Genomic DNA, 20209 nt, shown 5'->3' with positions numbered 1-20209 from the left:
TGTTGTTTTGCTTGCTTTTGCTAATATCTTTCTGCCAGAACTCTCCAGAGTGCATACCACTTGCAACATTTGTTTCTAACATACCTTGCTTCCTGATCAGCAATTACTTCATTACTTGCCATTTTGCAATATAATTTATAATGTGCCCAATCTCATGATCAACAACTGACTTATTGCAGATGTTCGTGCCACTTTGCAACATTGTCTCTATTGTACTCAGAAGGTGCCCAGCCTAATGGTCAACAATTACCTCATCACTGTTTTCCCTGACGATTTCTCCCCTGCCAATTTCAGAGCTACCTGACTTGCAGCTTTCATCTAAAAGTGGAGTGATTCTTGCTTATTCAAAATGGAGGCCAAAGATAGAAGATGGAGTCTGGGGACTTCAACATGGGGTTTCTCTGGTATCACCCCATCTAGTTCTTGCTCCCAAGAGCCTCATCTCCTAGTGGCTGAACTCTGCGGCCCTAATTACTGTGGTCCTGCTCACAATACAAAAATGATATCAATTAATTCTGTCCCACCAGTCAATTAATTCTGGGCCCAAGTTCAGTGCCTTCTGGTGGAGTGGTGTTAGCAATGGCTGCATCCACCTCCCAGTATCCCCTGTTTGATGGGATGGTGTAAGTGACTGCACTGGTCCTATACAGGCAAACACCTGTCATGGAATGTCTAGATAATACTTAGTCCTGCCACAACTGCAGGGGTCTGGACTCAATGACCTCTCAAGGTCCCTTCCAGTCGTATGATCCTGATTCCCTCAGCCTTGTCTGCCTGTGCAAAGGTCAAGCACAGTCCCAGAACAGGCATGCATTGAGTGTAGGGTGACCAGAGAGCTAGTATGAAAAATCAGAACAGAGAGTGGGAGGTAAAAGGCCCCTGTATAAGACACAGCCCTGAGTATTGGGACTGTCCCTATAAAATTGGGGACATCTGGTCATCCTAATTGAGCATGAGGACAAGACAGGGCTATGTCTGAAGGATGCACTTTCCTCACTGAAAAATGGGGAGAATGGCCCTGCCTCTTGGACCAGCCAGCAAAGCTGGCAGTGCCTGGGGTGGCAAAAGTGCCTGGTGCCATAGGCAGTGAGTTATATGGGCCCGTGGTGCCCGTGCTCCACCAATATTCAGGAACATGGGCCCAGCTCCACCAATGTTTGGACTTATATTTTTAGAGCTATCCAGTCCATAGGACAAACCGGGGCAACTGCCCTGGGCCCCGTGCTTTGGGGGACCCTGTGCTTCAGGGGGATGTGGGGTCCAGGGTGGCCTGGGGAGTTAGCAGGGGGCCTGGCGCTGGCCTCAGTGAGCGACCTGGCCCCAGCCTGCCCTGCCTCTTCCCACCCCTGCTCCATCCCTGCCTCGCCACTTCCTGCCCCTATTTCACCCCTTCCCCCAAGCCCCCCAGCCTCTTTCCAGCTTCCGCCCCTCCCCCGAACAATGTTGGGAGCTGGTGGCGTGGGGTAGGGCAACGCGGGCTGAGGCCAGGTCGCTCACTGCTGTCAGTGCCAGGCCCCCTGCTAACCTTCCAGACTGCCCTGAACCCCATGTCCTCCTGAAGCACGGGGCCCCCCAAAGCGTGATGCCCAGGCTGGTTGCCCCAGTCCGTCCTATGGACAGGATGGCTCTGCTTGGACCCATTCTGGGCACCACCAAAAATTATACAAACCTGGTGCCCATGGTGCCCCTTATGTAGCAGTGCCTGTTGTGAGCTCCTCTAGATAATCTGGGGGAATTTTGCACCACTCACAAGTGCAGAATGAATGTCCCCCGCAGAGGTGATGCATGCGGGGTCACGTTGTCCTCCCCAGCTTTCTGCCAGGGTTTGCTGGCTCTGCTTTGTCACATGGTGCAGCTGGGCCCCTCCCTGCATGGCAGCTGCCAGAGCCGGTGAGCTGTACCCCATGGGGAGAGGCAGGAGCAACAGCTGGGAGCTGCAGGGAGGACCCACTGCTTTCTAGGAGAGGACACTGAGGGTACAGGAGGGGGCCCTGCATGGAGGAATGTGTGACTTGAGCTCTTTGGAGGTGGCCAAACCTTTAAGTTGTTCTCCCCCACCCCACCACTATCAGAAGGTACGGGTCATCTCTGGTCCCCTGCAGATTTCTTTTCCCCTCCCCCCCTCAGAATAATTGATTCTGGCGGGGAGGCGAAGGGAAGCTGTAATTACACCCACCGGGGCTGATGTGGTGCCAGAAGAGAGGGCAGCTGGATCACAATCCAGAGTAGCCAGCAATGGCAAAGGAGGGGCACAGATGGCCTTCCTCACAGCCCCTTGCCCATGGAGTCAGGTGAGGAGGCATGGGATATTGGGGGGGGGACGACAGAGAGGGGCACACTGCTTCTGGGGAGTCACATAGACTGGGGTTAAGAGGGGCTAATGTGGGGGGGAACAGACTGGGGCAGGATCATAGGAATTAATGGAGTGACAACACTGAGCCAAGGGCTAAATAGGAGTGGGGGTGCAGGGCCACATTGAGACATGTGCAGCTATGTCTGTCCAAATAGGGGTGCAGGGACAAACAGGGAGAGGGGCAGATGTGCCTGACTGAATGGGAGAGGCTAGGGGTCAACCAGGATCTGCATGGGGGAGGCTTCCCAACTCCTTAAAAATCCCCCCCACCCAAAAAACCCCAAACCCTGTTCCATACTTCTCCCACCCACACCCAGGTTCACTCCCAGGTTCCTTCCCAGCAATTACTTCCCTCTCCTGCAGCTCCTCCATTACCCCTGACTCCCCCAAGATTTTGCACTTCTTCTGAGGGGTGAGGGAAATACATTTCTGTATTGAGTAATAATTCATTTAAACTACAAAGTTCTGTATTAATATGCCTAGTAAGGAATCTATTGATCATAATACATTTCCTGGATCTTTTTTGTTGTCTGTATTGTTACAGACATACTTGCTAATAAGTATTTTGAAATAAATTACCAAAATAATTGAAACTGGCATGATTATATTGTTGTTTTGACAAAAAATTGCAAATTTTTAAAACATTCTGTGCAGAATTTTAAATTTTTTTTGTGCGGCATTCCCCCAGTAGTACCTAGAGTTACAGGGTAGCTTATATCGCATCTCTGATTTCACTCTTGAATTCTCAGAGAGAATAGATGGTCCCACTACTGTGTCTCGGAATTTGTATTGACAGCTTTCATGCTGAGTCATGTCATCTGTGTCATGGTGAAACTTCAGCCCAACATGATATAGGGTTGAAATTCTGAATACTGTAGCAATTTAATAGCAGCTACAGATAAAATTAATTATAATGGGTTCTTGATAACAAACAACACTGTTGAGATTGTTTTACACTCTCCATTGTACCCTCCTGTTTTCACATGTTCATAACATTTTGAAAAATCCACCTTTTTGGATAAAATACTTCATGTTTTGTCCTTGCTCAAAGATTTTTTTCCCCCCTCAAAGGCTGAACAAAACCTTTCTGCTGTTTTTTGAATCTTAGTCACTGAGATAAGTCTTAGCTTTAGCCTTTAAAAAGCTAAGACAACAAACTAAGAAACAGATTCTAAAAACTAAAGTGATCACTGTACAGTACACACTGCAATAATCCCACTTCTTATGAAAGAACGACACGAAAATGCCGAGTCTAATTAGCTCTTTTAGAACTAATATTGTACATTTATGTCTAGGCTATAATCAAGTGACGTCGTCAGGTAACACGTTATGACTTTAAAGGTACAACCCAGTTGTCAAATACTTGGGAAACCACGCTGTGACTAGGAAACGACGTATTTACACTCATTGGCCTGCTCCTAGTTGTCTCTTTACTTATGCTGCTTTTTCTTGTCATGTGCTGAAGTAGTGCTAGCGCAAATAAGAAATATAGGTGTGATGGGATCCCCGTGGGGTGCAACCTGGGATTGGGGGACCGCTGTGTCTCCTTAGCTCTCTCCAGCTCTCTCCTGTCTCTCACAATGCCTTGCCAATGACCAGCAGCAAACCCCTCCAGGTGCTGTGATCACTCAGCACAACCACATGTGGAGCCCCACACACCCAGCTAGATTGCATCAGTGCTCCCAGAGCTACTCATGAATCACACAGAGAAAGGCACCAGAGTCAAATCCCCCCAGCACTATACCTCAGGAATATACTGTCTTGCACTGCTCAAGATGGATAGTGCAGATTTATTAATTGGTTCACCACTTCAGCAATGGAAAGTGGTTGTACAACAATCTTTGCAAAACCTGAGATTTGCCAAACACTTCATACAAGCTCACAGGTAAAGATAAACAGTTAAACAAATGTATTGACTATAAAAGATAGATTTTAAAGTGATATCAAGTGATAGGCAAAAAGTCAGCGTTAGTTACCAAAATAAAATAAAATATATAAGCACGCAGTCTAAACTCTCAACTCTCTTAAACTGGGCAACATCTAGATTAAGCAGTTTCTCACCCCATTGGATATCGTAGTCCTTAATATAGAGGTTTGTTCCTTAAACCTGGACCAATCTCCTCTATTGGAGTCTTGTCTTCTTCTCAGTGCCTTAGTTGATTGCAGCATAGGTGGGGGCAGGAGAAAAGGCCCAGTATGGTCCATTCTGTCTCTTTTATACTCTCAGTCTATGGGCTTGGAAAACCCAAGTCCAGGAATGTCTGGGTGGGCCTTGCTGAGTTTTTAGGCAAGGCTGAGCAATTCCCCTGGTGTGGCCTCATGCAGGTGAGTCATTTAATCCTAGTTCCCTGGCTGGACAATGGTTGTTGCTGGGTTGATTGATACCCCACCTGGGTGTTGGTTACTTTCCTTGCTGTTGCCTCTGGGGAGCTAATGTCTGGCTGATTCCCCCAATTTACAGCATGTTTAGTGACCACCATACAACACAATTCTCATAACTTCATATGCATTAGCAATATACACACATGGCTAGAGAAATGACTTTCAGCAGATCATAATCTTTCCCCTGATACCTTACAAGGCATGCTTTATATGTGAGATTAAGTTGTTAAACTTAATTTTAGGGACAATTCTCTCAGCAAGAATGATGCATTTATTGGAATAAGAATTCAGTACGCTTTTCCTGGAGAGTGGAGAGTCGGCTCTCATTCCTTCCAAATTGCAGGATTAGGAGCTAAAGTTTCTCTGCGAACATACACATGCATGACTTCCCTCATGTGAGCAGTCCCACTGAAAGCAGTGGGTTACTCACATGCATAAAGTTATCCACGTGCATAAGTGTTTGTCAAATCCAGGTCCTTGTGAGCAAATGGCCACTGCAGAAGGCTTTTGTCTGGTCTGAAGCAAACCTGCAGATTAACAGAATTGGCAAAAATAGTATGAGAAGGCAATTATTTTTCATATCAGCAAGTGGGGTCTCATGAAGTTCTTCTTAGCTTAACGGCCAAGGTTTAATGTGATGTGAAGAGGTAAAAGCAACACTTGTATTCTAACTGAACGCAGTCCATCAACTGGCTCATTTTAGTGGGAATGCGTTAATACGCCCTTCAACCAAAATGTTATAAAAAATGCTAACCACAGCTGGGTATCATGATACCAAAAGTAAATATGAAAGGTCTGATCCTGCAAAGTACAGAGTGCTTTCTACTCCCATTGTTCAACATGCTGCAGGATCAGGCCATTCTACAGCATAGAAACGGTTAATAAGAATCCCCAAAATATCTAATCTCTTGTAGCAACCTGTCATGTCTGAGTTGCCTTCTTTCCTCCTCTCCCAGACATACAGACACCTGCTAAGGAAAAAGTGATACAAGCCAAGTACTGTCCTGACCTAGACCAAGTACCCTGACCTCTGTGGCCTTGATCCTGCAATACTTACTGAGGCAAAATGTCCATGCAAGTCAATGAGCATTTGCCTGCATTAGGATTGCAGAACCAAGGTTTGTTCTCTTTGGCACCTATCATGAAATCAGAATGAATTTTCCCCCTTTCTCTCCCAATTCAGTACTGGTGTTGGCACTTGACAGACAGTACAGAAGGCAAGCTAGCACTGGAGCCTGTCAGCATGTCAGAAGTCTCTCTCTCAAATGTCTTTTCATATTTTTCTTGTGTTTGATTACACAACTGTTCAACCCATTCAGCATCTTCATACCCAGAACAGATTTTCTGTTCCACCTCTGCCTCATTGCAGCACTCTCTCCGTGCAAAGGGGGCCATGAAAAGCCTCTTAACCAAATACAGTAACTCCTCACTTAAAGTCGTCCCAGTTAACATTAAGAAAAGGAGTACTTGTGGCACCTTAGAGACTAACAAATTTATTTGAGCATAAGCTTTTGTGAGCTACAGCTCACTTCATTGGATGCAAATGTATTTGCATCCGATGAAGTGAGCTGTAGCTCATGAAAGCTTATGCTCAAATAAATGTTAGTCTCTAAGGTGCCACAAGTACTCCTTTTCTTTTTGCGAATACAGACTAACACGGCTGCTACTCTGAAACCAGTTAACATTGTATGGTTGTTACGTTGCTGATCAATTAGAGAATATGCTCGTTTAAAGTTACGCAATGATCCCTTATAATGTTGTTTGGCAGCCGCCTGCTTTGTCCACTGCTTGCAGGAAGAGCAGCCGGTTGGAGCTAGCTGGTGGGGGCTTGGAACAGGGTGGACCGGCAGCCCCCCCTTCAGCTCCCCTAAGTTCCTTGTGTGGCAGCCGCCCAGCAGGCTATCAATTGCCAGCAGTTCAGGTGTCCCTCCCCACACTGCCCTGTGCTGCTCCTGCCCTCTGCCTTGGAGCTGCTCCCAGGAGCCTCCTGCTTGCTGCGTAGGGGAGGGGGGAAGAGGGGGGACTAATGTCAGGGTGTCCCCCTTCCCCCTACTCCTGCCCTCTGCTTACCCCTTCTCCATATAGAGCAGGGGGGAGACACAACAAAAGGGCTCAGGAGAGAGAGAGCTGGACGCAGCTACTGTCTCAACTTCCTGATCTTTTTAAAGGCAATGCACTTAGAATGTGGTGTCAGCATACTTAAAGGGGCAATGTGCATCTATCTCTCTCCCACAGACAGGGTGTGTGTCTCTGTCTCTGTCTGCCATGCTGGCTCCCCTCCCTCCATTCATGCTGTCTTGTAGAGCATGAGGCTACATTAACAACAATGGGTTAACCCTTGAGGGCTCAGCCGAATGCTAGTTCATCATTTAGCAGTAAGGCATTCCCTGGGAAATATCCCACCATCTTCCACCCTCTGACTTCACCACCTCAAACTAGCTTCACGATCATCATTGCTGTGTACAGTATTAAATTGTTTAAAACTTATACTGTGTGTGTGTGTGTATATATATATATATAAATATATAAAATATAAAATGTATAATACAGTTATTGTCTGATGAAAAAAATTTCCCTGGAACCTAACCCCCGCCCCATTTACATTAATTCTTATGGGGAAATTGGATTTCCTTAACATCGTTTTGCTTAAAGTCGCATTTTTCAGGAACACTACTACAATGTTAAGCAAGGAGTTACTGTACCAGCGAGTTCTTTTAGCATAAAAGGCATCATCACATGGTGTAGAAGCTACCCCCTCCTCAGCTCCTTGTCCAGAGGGGCATGGCCAAAATACCTTTATGCTCTGGCTATCTGTGGTTGCTGGAATACCCCTACCAGCCATGGGCAGTTGGCTGTAAAGTAGAGTACTTTTCCTTGAGGTTGCTCTAACTTATGCCAGGCTGGATTGGCACTGGCCAGCCCCAGAACTAGAGAGCTGTAAAGCCCCCATTCTTCTCTTAGGATCCTGCACTGAGCACAGCTCACAGACCAAAGATTCAGGTCCAAGATCTGCAAATATGCAGTCTTCAATTTCCAGTGTATTTATTTATCACCTTAAATATTTGTTTTCCAAATATACTTTGCGGCAAATAACAGGTTTCAGAGTAGCAGCCGTGTTAGTCTGTATTCGCAAAAAAGAAAAGGAGTACTTGTGGCACCCTAGAGACTAAAAAATTTATTTGAGCATAAACTTTCGTGAGCTACAGCTTATTTCATCGGATGCATTTGGTGGAAAATACAGTGGGGAGTTTTATATACACACACAGAGAACATGAAACAATGGGTTTTATCATACACACTGTAAGGAGAGTGATCACTTAAGATGAGCTATTACCAGCAGGAAGGAGGGGGGGGAAGGAGGAAAACCTTTTGTGGTGATAATCAGGTTGGCCATTTCCAGCAGTTAACAAGAACGTCTGAGGAACAGTAGGGGGTGAGGTGGGGGCAGAAATAACATAGGGAAATAGTTTTACTTTGTGTAATGACCCATCCACTCCCAGTCTCTATTTAAGCCTAAATTAATTGTATCTAGTTTGCAAATTAATTCCAATTCAGCAGTCTCTCATTGGAGTCTGTTTTTGAAGTGTTTTTGTTGAAGGATAGCCACTCTCAGGTCTGTAATCATGTGACCGGAGAGATTGAAGTGTTCCCCGACTGGTTTTTGAATGTTATAATTCTTGACGTCTGATTTGTGTCCATTTATTCTTTTACGTAGAGACTGTCCAGTTTGACCAATGTACATGGCAGAGGGGCATTACTGGCACATGATGGCTTATATCACATTGGTAGATACGCAGGTGAATGATCCTCTGATAATGTGGCTGATGTGATTAGGCCCTATGATGGTGTCCCCTGAATAGATATGTGGACAGAGTTGGCAAGAATAGATTCCTGGGTTAGTGATTCTGTTGTGTGGTGTGTGATTGTTGGTGAGTATTTGCTTCAGGTTGGGGGGCTGTCTGTAAGCAAGGACTGGCCTGTCTCCCAAGATCTGTGAGAGTGATGGGTTGTCCGTCAGGATAGGTTGTAGATCCTTGATGATGCGTTGGAGAGGTTTTAGTTGGGGGCTGAAGGTGATGGCTAGTGGCGTTCTGTTATTTTCTTTGTTGGGCCTGTCCTGTAGTAGGTGACTTCTGGGTACTCTTCTGGCTCTGTCAATCTGTTTCTTCACTTCAGCAGGTGGGTATTGTAGTTGTAAGAATGCATGATAGAGATCTTGTAGGTGTTTGTCTCTGTCTGAGGGGTTGGAGCAAATGCGGTTATATCGTAGAGCTTGGCTGTAGACAATGGATTGTGTGGTGTGATCTGGATGAAAGCTAGAGGCATGTAGGTAGGAAGAGCGGTCAGTAGGTTTCCGATATAGGGTGGTGTTTATGTGACCATCACTTATTAGCACCGTAGTGTCCAGGAAGTGGATCTCTTGTGTGGACTGGTCCAGGCTGAGGTTGATGGTGGGATGGAAATTGTTGAAATCATGGTGGAATTCCTCAAAGGCTTCTTTTCCATGGGTCCAGATGATGAAGATGTCATCAGTGTAGCACAAATAGAGTAGGGGCATTAGGGGACGAGAGCTGAGGAAGCGTTGTTCTAAGTCAGCCATAAAAATGTTGGCATACTGTGGGGCCATACGGGTACCCATCGCAGTGCCGCTGATTTATAATTATAAATTAAATATATACCTATCCTTGCACCTATCCTTTTCCACCGAATGCATCCGATGAAGTGAGCTGTAGCTCACGAAAGCTTATGCTCAAATAAATTTGTTAGTCTCTAAGGTGCCGCAAGTACTCCTTTTCTTTTTTGCAGCAAACAGTATCTGTAGTGGAAAGTCACTGTGTCCCCTGTGAACGTCTGAGGACTATTTTATCTTGTCAGTTGCACACATGTAATTCCCATTCACATCAGTGGAAACTACATGCTCGCCTAGAGGCCTCTGCAGTCTGCTGTGGAAAATAATGCAGTATGTTTGCCAAGTGTAACCAGAGCAGGCTATGGGGTACTACTGCTGGGTGGTGGGGCTGAGGGGAGATTTGCCTTGGAAAGAAAGAGGACGCTGTAACATCCCCCCCCCCCCCAAATGTGTGAAGAGGTAGGAACAGCAGGAGCTTCTATCTCTGATTTAATTTAAAGGCCATGGTTTAGCTAATGCAGTACTCCCTCTTCTGAAAAAAAAGTGTTTAATCACAAACTGATTTTCCGCTCCAGACTCCAAACATTACCTTCTGCCAACATTTGAATGACCAAAACACCACTCATTCATAGCAAATATTGAAAGTGCAGGAACATGGCAAACTGAAACTCAGTTTCTGATTTGCCAAAATGTCTTCCCCACTATCTGCCTGTCTGTAATAGCAGGTGGCTTATTTCAAATGCAGTTAGCTTGGTGCCATACAAGCTTCTTATACTCTTCTACAATCAACTTGATCCTGGCAAGTAGATTTCTGAAATCATAGGTCTTAAGTCATAGAGCTTAAAGATGGGAAAGAACTTATTAGGTGAAATAATCAATGCAGGATATAGTGCTCTGTCTGAGCCTTATTGGATATATTAAACCGATAATGCTCTTGCCTAGAGGAAATTAGTCTTTGAAAAAATGTACATAGGGAAATATGTTAATAATGGCAAGCAACTGTAACAGGTAGCCACACATCATATGCTGACGAATATGAAAGACTGAAAATTTATATTGAGCATATCAAGTGGTAGCATAGGTTTTGTACAGATATACATAATAAAAATAGGTTTCAGAGTAGCAGCCGTGTTAGTCTGTATTCGCGAAAAGAACAGGAGTACTTGTGGCACCTTAGAGACTAACAAATTTATTTGAGCATAAGCTTTCGTGAGCTACAGTTCATTGTAGCTCACGAAAGCTTATGCTCAAATAAATTTGTTAGTCTCTAAGGTGCCACAAGTACTCCTTATAATGAAAATACACACACATTGACATGTGTATAATTTGTTCATTACCTCAAAGACGGCCTAATATAAATGTTTTGGTTTTTTGATTGTCTAAAATGAGATCTGTATGCGTCATGGTCATTTGTATGACCATACAGATGACTACTATGGGATAATCACTGTATTATAATAGATTCTAAAGTGTTTGGATCTTGATCCAACAAGGTACTTAAACCTGTGCTTAACTTGAAGCATGTGAAAAGTCTCATTGCCAGCGATGGGATTACTCAGGTGCTCTAAATTAAGCAAGTGCTTTGCTGGATCAAACCCTAGATGCTGAATAATGTGAATGTGCTGAATAAATGTCGTACAGGGCTAGAGCCCTGAAATTCCATATGTCTTGCAGAGTAACCTCCACTGAATAACACTGAGTTCCTGTGAAAATGACACTCCTTTTCTCCGGAATGGGTGGGATTTTTAAAGCTCCAGCACTGTTTGTGAACAATCAGACCTGACTTGAATTCACTCCACAATTTTACTTTGGGATTATTTCATGTTTCTCCTTTGGTTGTGGTTTTGTATCACTTTTACACTGCTTTGAAACTAAAAAAAATGGCCTAATATCCAAGCTCATATTCTTGTGAAGCCTCATTCATATAGGGGCCATCAAAAATTCCCAAATGCTGGTGATCTGGTTAGTGACCTCAAAGGCTGAAAAATCCGATCACAATTCATTTTTTGTTTGAACAGTGAGTCAGGAGTCAGGGGCGGGGCAGGGTTGGAACATGTTCATGGCTAAGCCTGTTAATGAATCCAGCCCTTTGTTCTACTGGGGTCTGGATGCTGACAAATGTGCAGTGTCCTGAAAGCTATGACATCTTTGTCCTCTGTCCAGGTGCAGGTTAGATATTGGGGCAGCCTGTTTTGAAAAGGAAAAAAACATTTTTTAATCCTAAAATTTCTTAACATCAAAAGGAGCTTCAGCCCAGGAAAACATCAGAGCCTCTTTTCATCCCTTGGCTAGTCCTGCAATGCTACCCTAATAGGCCTGCTTGAATCCAGCTGTTATCTCAATCTTTGCATAGACATCGTCTTCTTCTTTCTCTTAAGAATATTTTTATTGCCACTTAGGTCTACATTGTATTGCATATTGAATAACCAGCCACACATGTACTAAAATACTGTGCCATCATTACAAATCTGCTTCTTCCATGTACTAGACACCTGGCTAATTTCAGGCCAGCAGGAAGATAACCATGAACTGTAACAAACTGAATGCTAAATTCTCAGATATTGTTTGTCAGATCATTTTATCCCAGAATTGTCAATACCCAATGTAGTAAATAGGGACCTGATTGTCCCATCAACTGTATGCAGCAGCCCCCACTGAAAGTTAATAGGAATTAAATTCACACAACTCCAAGGGCTCATGGGAGTTTAGGAACTGGGGCCTAGATTCATCCTTGCTATGACTACACTCACTTCAGTGGTGTTACAAGAGGAATTGATTTTGGCCCTGGATGTTTTCCTTGTGACTGGTAATAGCACAGCAGGTACCTGCACTAGCACAAACCAATGGGTATTTCTTTTTGCATGGTTAGTGGACACACCAAAGGGTGCTTAGAGTATCTTTTTGGAGAACTGTGGTAGTGCATTTTCACTAACGTAGCATTGAAACACAAAATACCCTACTTAACAAGTAAATATAGGCATGGTTCATATGTTTTACAGCTGTATATATTTTAAGGCTAGTGTAGCTGGTATGTGATTCTCAAGTGCACAATATGAGCACAATCCAAAGCTCACTGAAGTTGATAGAAAGGCTCCATTGAATTTGAACCAGGCACTAAACTACCTGCAAATATGATGATTTGGGGATGTTACAGTATTAAATGAAGCTAAAGCATCACAAAGTAGTTTAGTCAAAACCAAGTTTGCGCTGGATAGACTAAGCTCACATCACTTTGTTTATGAAATGCGGCATAGCCTAGTAGCTCAGACACAGGACTGGATACCAGGGACTCCTGAGTGTTAATCCCCGTTGTCAATTATTGCAGTGTGGCCTTGGGCAAGTCACTTAATTGCTTTGGGCTGGATGGTGGATAGCCTAGTTCATGTGCACAAATGTGTGGGAGAGGGCCATAACCCAAACATCTTCTAAACGGGCTAGTGGAGCAAGGCTGGTGAAGGAGGCGTACACACTATCTTCTTTCAAACAATGTGCAGCTACCCCCCTGCGATCCCAGAGATGTTATGAATGTGCCAATTAGCTAATGGAGGCCTTCTATCACAGCTTTCCGAGTGGAGAGCCAGTTTAATATTAATACTGCTCGCACAAACTGAGGTGCTGGGCCTTCTGCTGGCCTTGTTTAGAGCTCAAAAAGTTAAAACACTCCCAAAAAATACTCTGTACAATTCTACTACTGGTGTACACAGCTGTAATGTCTTTTATCCAAGTATCTCAAAGCATGCTACAAACAATTAGTTAAGCCTCACAATGCTCCTAGGAGGTTGATATTGTCTATTTCTTACAGATGGGTATATTGAGGCATTGGGTCGGGGTTAATATGATTTGCCCATGGTCAAAACTGAGACTAGAGCAAGTCAGTCTGGATTCTAACCACTATACCACCCTTCCTGCCAATGCACCAACTCCTGAGAAGGGCTGAGCACAGGCAGCACCCATTTAAATCCATGGGAATTTCAATGTTCAGCACTTGTCAGGCTTTAGCTATATACAAATAAAAGGATTCCTTTGCATAAGGGTGGGTGCAATGGCTGGTTCAGAATTCTGCTTCCTATTTGGCCTAACATTATTTGTCCAGCAGCTTATGGATTTTTTTTTTAAACACAAAAAAATTGGCTTCTGGATTTTATAAATCATGCTAGTATGTAAATCACTAGCTTTTCTAAGGAAAGGCTCTATTCTAAATCCTATGCTGAATCTCCATTCTACATGGGTCATCAAGTGTGCAATTCCTGAAGGATTCTCCAAGCAGGTCAGTAAAATGCACAGCTATAGATCCCCTTCTTGAAGGAGCATTTTTAATTGCATATTTTATCCAGCTGGCTCAACGTGGCCTTTGGGAACAGCACCTATCTCTCTACTTGGCAGAGGCTGATAAAAGACTGTATATTTTCTATGATCACATGCTCATGCATTAGTAGCTTTCATTTACTTTCTCCATTTCACTCAAAGATATCACACAGTTGAAAAGCAGAATAAAAGGAATTTGCCCTTTTAACCAGTTCTCTTTTCCTTTAATCTCCAGTTTTTCTTTTATTTCCCCTTCTCTTACATGCAGCACCATAGATCTTTCACAATGGACTTTATCTGATCTGGGTATATCATTTAAAGGCTGGTAGCAACTGATTAACATTCTCTCTTGCCTAGAACCCCTTGCATGCCCTTCAAGGTAGGGTAGAACAGAGCTGAAAGAGAGCATTGCAATATGCAGAAACCTGTCTGAATGAATTTGTGCATGTCTGTAAGACACTTACGTAGTTTGTTTTTTCCATAGGGTGCCCTGATACCATATGCAGAGATGTCTATAGCCACATCAGTGCCATCTCACAGGCCCCAGGCACATTCACTGTGGGGGTATTGTAGGAGTTAAATATTGGAACTAATGTTCCGTAAACAAAGTGTGCTATACTGGAACCAAATACCCTGCTATGCTGAAAGCTTCCATTAGATGTCTCTAGTCCCCTGATCTTGGCAAAGAAGGAAGTGGAGCATGACAGTAGGTGGTTAGTACCTGAAGATGGAGTTGGAAAGTGGCCATTCATCCTTCTAGTTAGCAAGCAGGAACTAATACAAAGTGTCAGACTGGTCAGGAAAGAGATCCCCTACTGCAAACCAACTTCTGACAAATTAAGGTCCTTTCTGACCTCTGGTGGCATTGGGCTTTCAGAAACGAACAGTCACAAATATTTTTAATATCTAATTAGAGGAAAGCATTCCTAGATTTCAGAGTAGCAGCCATGTTAGTCTGTATCTGCAAAAAGAAAAGGAGTACCTGTGGTCTCTACGGTGCCACAAGTCCTCCATTCCGAGATTAGCATTGTTCCGCTTTATTAATGTGTGTTCCTAACAATTTTTCCCCCCATTTTTTAAAGAGGCTGCAGTTTTTCCTTGTTTAGCTTGATTCCTTAAACACAATACTTTCCCACTCTCACCTTCAAGTACAATTAACAGTTTTTCAAAACAGTCGTGGCTACGTTTTCAAAACCACTTTGCAAACATTAACAAATAGAAGCAAAATGCCCACTGATTTCCGTGAAACAGGAGCAGGCCTTTGATATGAATCACTAAGTATTTCCATCCATATTTTCCATCTGGATAAAATGGAGTACAGAGAAGTTAGGTGACTTACTAGTAAGTCAGGGGCAGAGCTGTAACTAGAGCTCAGAAGTTCCTGGGTCCCAGCTCTGTGTTCAGTCCATTTGGCTAAGCGGCTGCTAATATTTTCATGCCATAGAACAGAGCAAGTAAGAGTGGGCTATCTATTCTTTTCCGTCGGCTCATTAAAAGTAATCAAGAACGTAAATAGCTGTTAAGATGAATGAAGGTCTCTAAGGTAAAGAGACAGGGATTGGGAAAACTGCAAAGCACTAATTACATTAATTGCATCAGTTTGAGTAAATTTTCTCCTTCCCCCTTCTCCATCACTAGACTTCTGAGAACCCAGCCCTAGGAAACATCCCAGCAGCAGGGCCTAATACTCACTTGTCTAGTCCCACTAAAACTGATGGCATAGGAGGCAAATAAGCAGCGCAGCAGGGTGAGACCTGCAGTGACCATATCCCCTCTGTTGGTCTGTGCGGCGGCAGCACTGTATTAAGGTCTGATCCTGGAGCCATTTACCATAGGCGGCCTCCCACTGGGCATTTTGTAGGGTATACGCTCGTGCCTCTAGATGGAGAGCCTACCACTCTTCCTCGTACAAGCGGGCCTTACACTAGTAATGCCCCTGAAGCAAGGATTACTCACGCGAGCGAGGGCTCTGCAGGATCGGGCCCTTGCTTCTGTCTCTGGCAGGGTCCCCCAAGGCACAGCTGCAGGGCTGTGCGAGCCACTGGTCGCCGAACGTGAGCTCGCTGGTGCTGAAGCTCTCCTCAAGAGCGTGAACCGAGATGAATGCAGCACGCGGCAAGCGTTGCAGATTTACGGTCGGCACAACGACCTTGCGGTGACCCAGCGGGAGTGTCACTCCCCTCAGCCAGCGGCGGCGCCTCTCTGCAGCGCTGCACGCCCGGGGGCTCCGCTGTGCCCGGGCTCCACGCCTCCGGGGCCACGTGAGGCGGTCAGCAAACGCACGCCAGGGGGCTCGGGTCGAGAGGAAAAGGCTCCGCCCTGTCAGACAGACCCTCCCCCACCCGCTCAGCCCGGCGCCGGCGGGAGCAAAGAACCCGGCTTTGCCCCGGGCGCCCTGCAGAGCACCCGACGGGCTCTTGCGGGGCGGGCCGTCGGCCGAGAACGCGCGGCCCCCTGGGGCCCCGGAGGCCGCAGCCTAGGGCGGCGGGGAGAGGCGGCCTCTCCCAGCCAGGAGCCGGGTCGGCCGGGGCGCTCATTGTTCTCAGCGGGGGCTGAGCGCGCTGACAATCGGCCCCGCCGGGCTCTGGCGCTCGCGTTCCAGCCCCTTGCCTTGCAATGGGAAGTGCACAGGAAGCCAAGGCATGTCCTGGAGCACTGGGCTACAACAAGCCCCTCGCTAATGTTGCCTGGCAGATAAGCAGGCGCCGCCGCTCCCGGCTGAAACTTCTGAATGCCCGCGGCTGCCTTCAGGACACAGAAGGTGGGTTTGCTGTTTACAGCGGGATACATTTGTTGGTCTCTAAGGTGCCCCAGGTCGCTCCTTTTCTTTGTCTAGCGGGATGAGTGCTAGCGCCCACCCTGAAGTTCTAAGTGGAGGCAAGGCACCGCTAGGGTTTTATGTTTTGGTTTTGTTTCCCCCTCAAGGTAGCCAGGTGAGGTCGGCACCATACCCTGGCCAAGGGCTGGCATCAAGCTTAGCTTGTGGTAAAACCACAATGCCTCGTCTCCAACATATATCGTAAGTGATCACTCTCCTTACAGGTTTCAGAGTAGCAGCCGGGTTAGTCTGTATTCGCAAAAAGAAAAGGAGGACTTGGGGCACCTTAGAGACTAATAAATTTGTTAGTCTCTAAGGTGCCACAAGTCCTCCTTTTCTCCTTACAGTGTGTATGACAAACCCCATCGTTTCCTGTTCTCTCTGTGTGTGTATATCAATCTCCCCTCTGTATTTTCCACCGAATGCATCCGATGAAGTGAGCTGTAGCTCACGAAAGCTTATGCTCTAATAAATTTGTTAGTCTAAGGTGCCACAAGTCCTCCTTTTCTCCTTACAGTGTGTATGACAAACCCCATCGTTTCATGTTCTCTCTGTGTGTATATCAATCTCCCCTCTGTATTTTCCACCGAATGCATCCGATGAAGTGAGCTGTAGCTCACGAAAGCTTATGCTCTAATAAATTTGTTAGTCTCTAAGGTGCCACAAGTCCTCCTTTTCTTTTTTGCGAATACAGACTAACACGGCTGCTACTCTGAAACATATATTAGTTAACCTTCAGGCAAAAACACTGGTTTTGTCTTCACTGCCACAAAAAAAAAAAAAAAAGGTTTCAGAGTAGCAGCCCTTTTAGTCTGTATCTGCAAAAAGAACAGGAGGACTTGTGGCACCCTAGCAACTAACCAATTTATTTGAGCATAAGCTTTTGTGAGCTACAGCTCACTTCAAGATAACTGTTTCCCGGGCTGGGCATAGTCAAGACATGAACTGTGCAGCTGCCTGACAAATGTGGTTAAAAAAATACTTTCTATTTCAGTCGAGATACAGTGTGAGCTCTGGAAAGGCTAAATATGGTTATTAGTGCTGCAGACCAATGCTGATTGCCTTATAAATGGATATTGGACTCAGTAACAGAAATGACTGTTAGAGGCATAAGGCACTAGGAGGTTTTGGGTCTGTCACATGTCTACACTACAGATTTATGTCGACGCTCATAAGTGGCTTTCATAACATTGCTTGTGCACATCCACACAAGACTCCTTGTGTCAGCAAAGCATGTCTACAGTCATTGCTCTTGCACTGACAGAGAGCGTTGCATCATGGGTAGCTATCTCACCATGCAACTTGTCACCCTCTGCTGTCAGGAGCTCTGGAAACCAATCATGGTGCATCACAGGGACATGCTCGCTGTCCCATGATGCAGTTCTTTCTGTCCCATAATTCCATGGGTTTCCTACTTAGTTTTAAGAAAAAAGAAAAGGAGTACTTCTGGCACCTTAGAGACTAACAAATTTATTTGAGCATAAGCTTTCGTGAGCTACAGCCCTTGTAAACTGTGCACCTGCCACCTCTACCTGAGCTGCTGACTAGTCTGGTGATGAGCATTCTGAACACAACACAGCCGGTCCTGCAGTATTTCATGAGCTGCAAAACAGAGAGTGAATTGGTGATGCCTGCCCTGCTCTGTGCCATGGAAAAAAAAATAATTCAAGATTGCTGCTGGCATTCATGGAGCAGCTGCACAGGGTGGACCATCGGTACTGGGTTCAGGAAACAAGCACTGACTGATGGCATCGCATTGTGATGCACGCATAGGATGACAAGCAGTGGTTGCAGAACTTTCGGATGGGGAACTGTGTGTGAAGCTTGCCCCAGCACTGTGATGCAAAGACATCAGAATGAGAGCTGCCCGCTCTACCTGTGGAAAATTGAGTGGGGATCACTGTGTGAAAACTGGCAACTCCAGACTGCTACCAGTCAGTTGCGAATCAGTTTGGAGTTGGAAAGTCCACCCTGGGGGTTGCGGTGATGCAAATGTGCAGGGCAGTTAATCACCGCCTGCTACGAAGGACTGTGACTCTCAGTAATGTGCAAGAAATAATCAATGGCTTCAAGGCAATGGGATTCCCTAACTGCGACAGAGCGATAGATGGAACTCGTATCCCAATTTTGGCCCCGGGCCATCTTGTGATGGAGTACACCAACCAGAAGTGCTGATCCATGGTCTTACAGGCGCTGGTGAATCACCAGGCCATTTTATTGACATCAATGCAGGGTGATGCAATGAAGGTGCATGATGTGTGCATCTTTCGGAACACTGGACTGTATAGGAAGCTGCATGCTGGAACTTTCTTTCCAGACCAGAAGATTCAAATGGGGGACGTGGAAATGCCAATAGTGATCCTGGGAGACCCCACCTATCCTTGCTTCCTTGGCTCATGAAGCTTTACACCGGGAATCTAGACAGCAGCAAGGCGCTCTTCAACAACAAGCTCAGCAGGTGCCAAATGACCATTGAATGTGCCTTTGGCTGATTAAAAGGTTGCTGGTGTTGTCTTTTTGGCCATTTAGAGCTCGAAGAGGAAAATATTCCGATGGTCATTGCGGACTGCTGTACTCTGCATAATATTTGCAAAGTGAAAGGGGAAAAGTTTCTGCAGGGGTGGACAAATGAGGCTGATTAACTGACTGCTGATTCGAATCAGGGAGGCTTTGAAGGAGCATTTTGACAATGATTCCCAGTAATGTGTCTTTATGTGATGCATTTGGCCAGGCAATGTTTACTTGCTGCCTTGAATGACCCCTGTAGTGCTTGCTTCCTGAGTGTTAATTGTACTGAGCAAATATTCCTACCTATAGCCACTGCATTTCAACATTAGCACTGACTGATGTATGTACATCACAAATAAAGACTCGAATTTCAAAGACTCAAGTTTAATAACAGGACAAAACAAAATTTTTTAGTCAAACAGGGGACATGACAATGAGGAACAGGAACAGTCTCGTGGTTAGGGTTACTCTCACAGCTGAGTGTAATTCCAGCTTTCATTGGGAAACCAGTCCCCAGGCGTGGTACAGTGAGGGACCGAGAACATGTGATGAATGCAGTTGGGGAGTGTGGTGAGGGCATGGACTGGAGTTCTCTGTTGACTACAGGGGGAGTCGTGTACGGATGTACTCAGATTACTGGGTAATGAGGGACTTCATCATCTCTGTCTGGCCCTCCAGGAACTTTATCATCTGCTCCTGCCCCTGTGTCCTTTCCAGATATCCAGCCTCAGTCTTTCGTTAACTGTCTCCTTCCATGCTCTTGTTTTGCTATGTGTTGCGTCTGCTGACGGCAGCACCTTGAGAAACATCTCCTCCTTACTCCTCTTGATTCACTGCATTATCTGACAGAGGCGCTATGCCGGTGTGGAGGAGGGTGTTCTCGAGGGCACATCCACAGAAGCCAAAGAAACAATGAACAGAGAAAGTATTGTGAGTGTGCTCACAGCCATGAATCACAAAAGTTACACACATCTCTTTCTCACTGTCCCTTGGCTAGCACACATGTTGCTGTGAGTCCCAATTATGGAGAGTTCACCTCGGGGGGCTGGGAAGGGGGAATGGGCAAGAAGGGACAAAGGATGGTTCGCAAAGGGGGTTACTATTCTGAATATTGGTACCCTTTTCCACAGGCTAGGATAATTGAACCCGATACTTCCTTCCTAGGGGTAACATCTCCTGCATGTGTGTGGCATCAGACTGGGTCCGAATGCTG

The sequence above is a fragment of the Dermochelys coriacea genome, chromosome 1 (assembly GCF_009764565.3).
Source record: "Dermochelys coriacea isolate rDerCor1 chromosome 1, rDerCor1.pri.v4, whole genome shotgun sequence".
NCBI lineage: Eukaryota > Metazoa > Chordata > Testudines > Dermochelyidae > Dermochelys > Dermochelys coriacea.
This window is presented reverse-complemented; position numbering follows the sequence as displayed.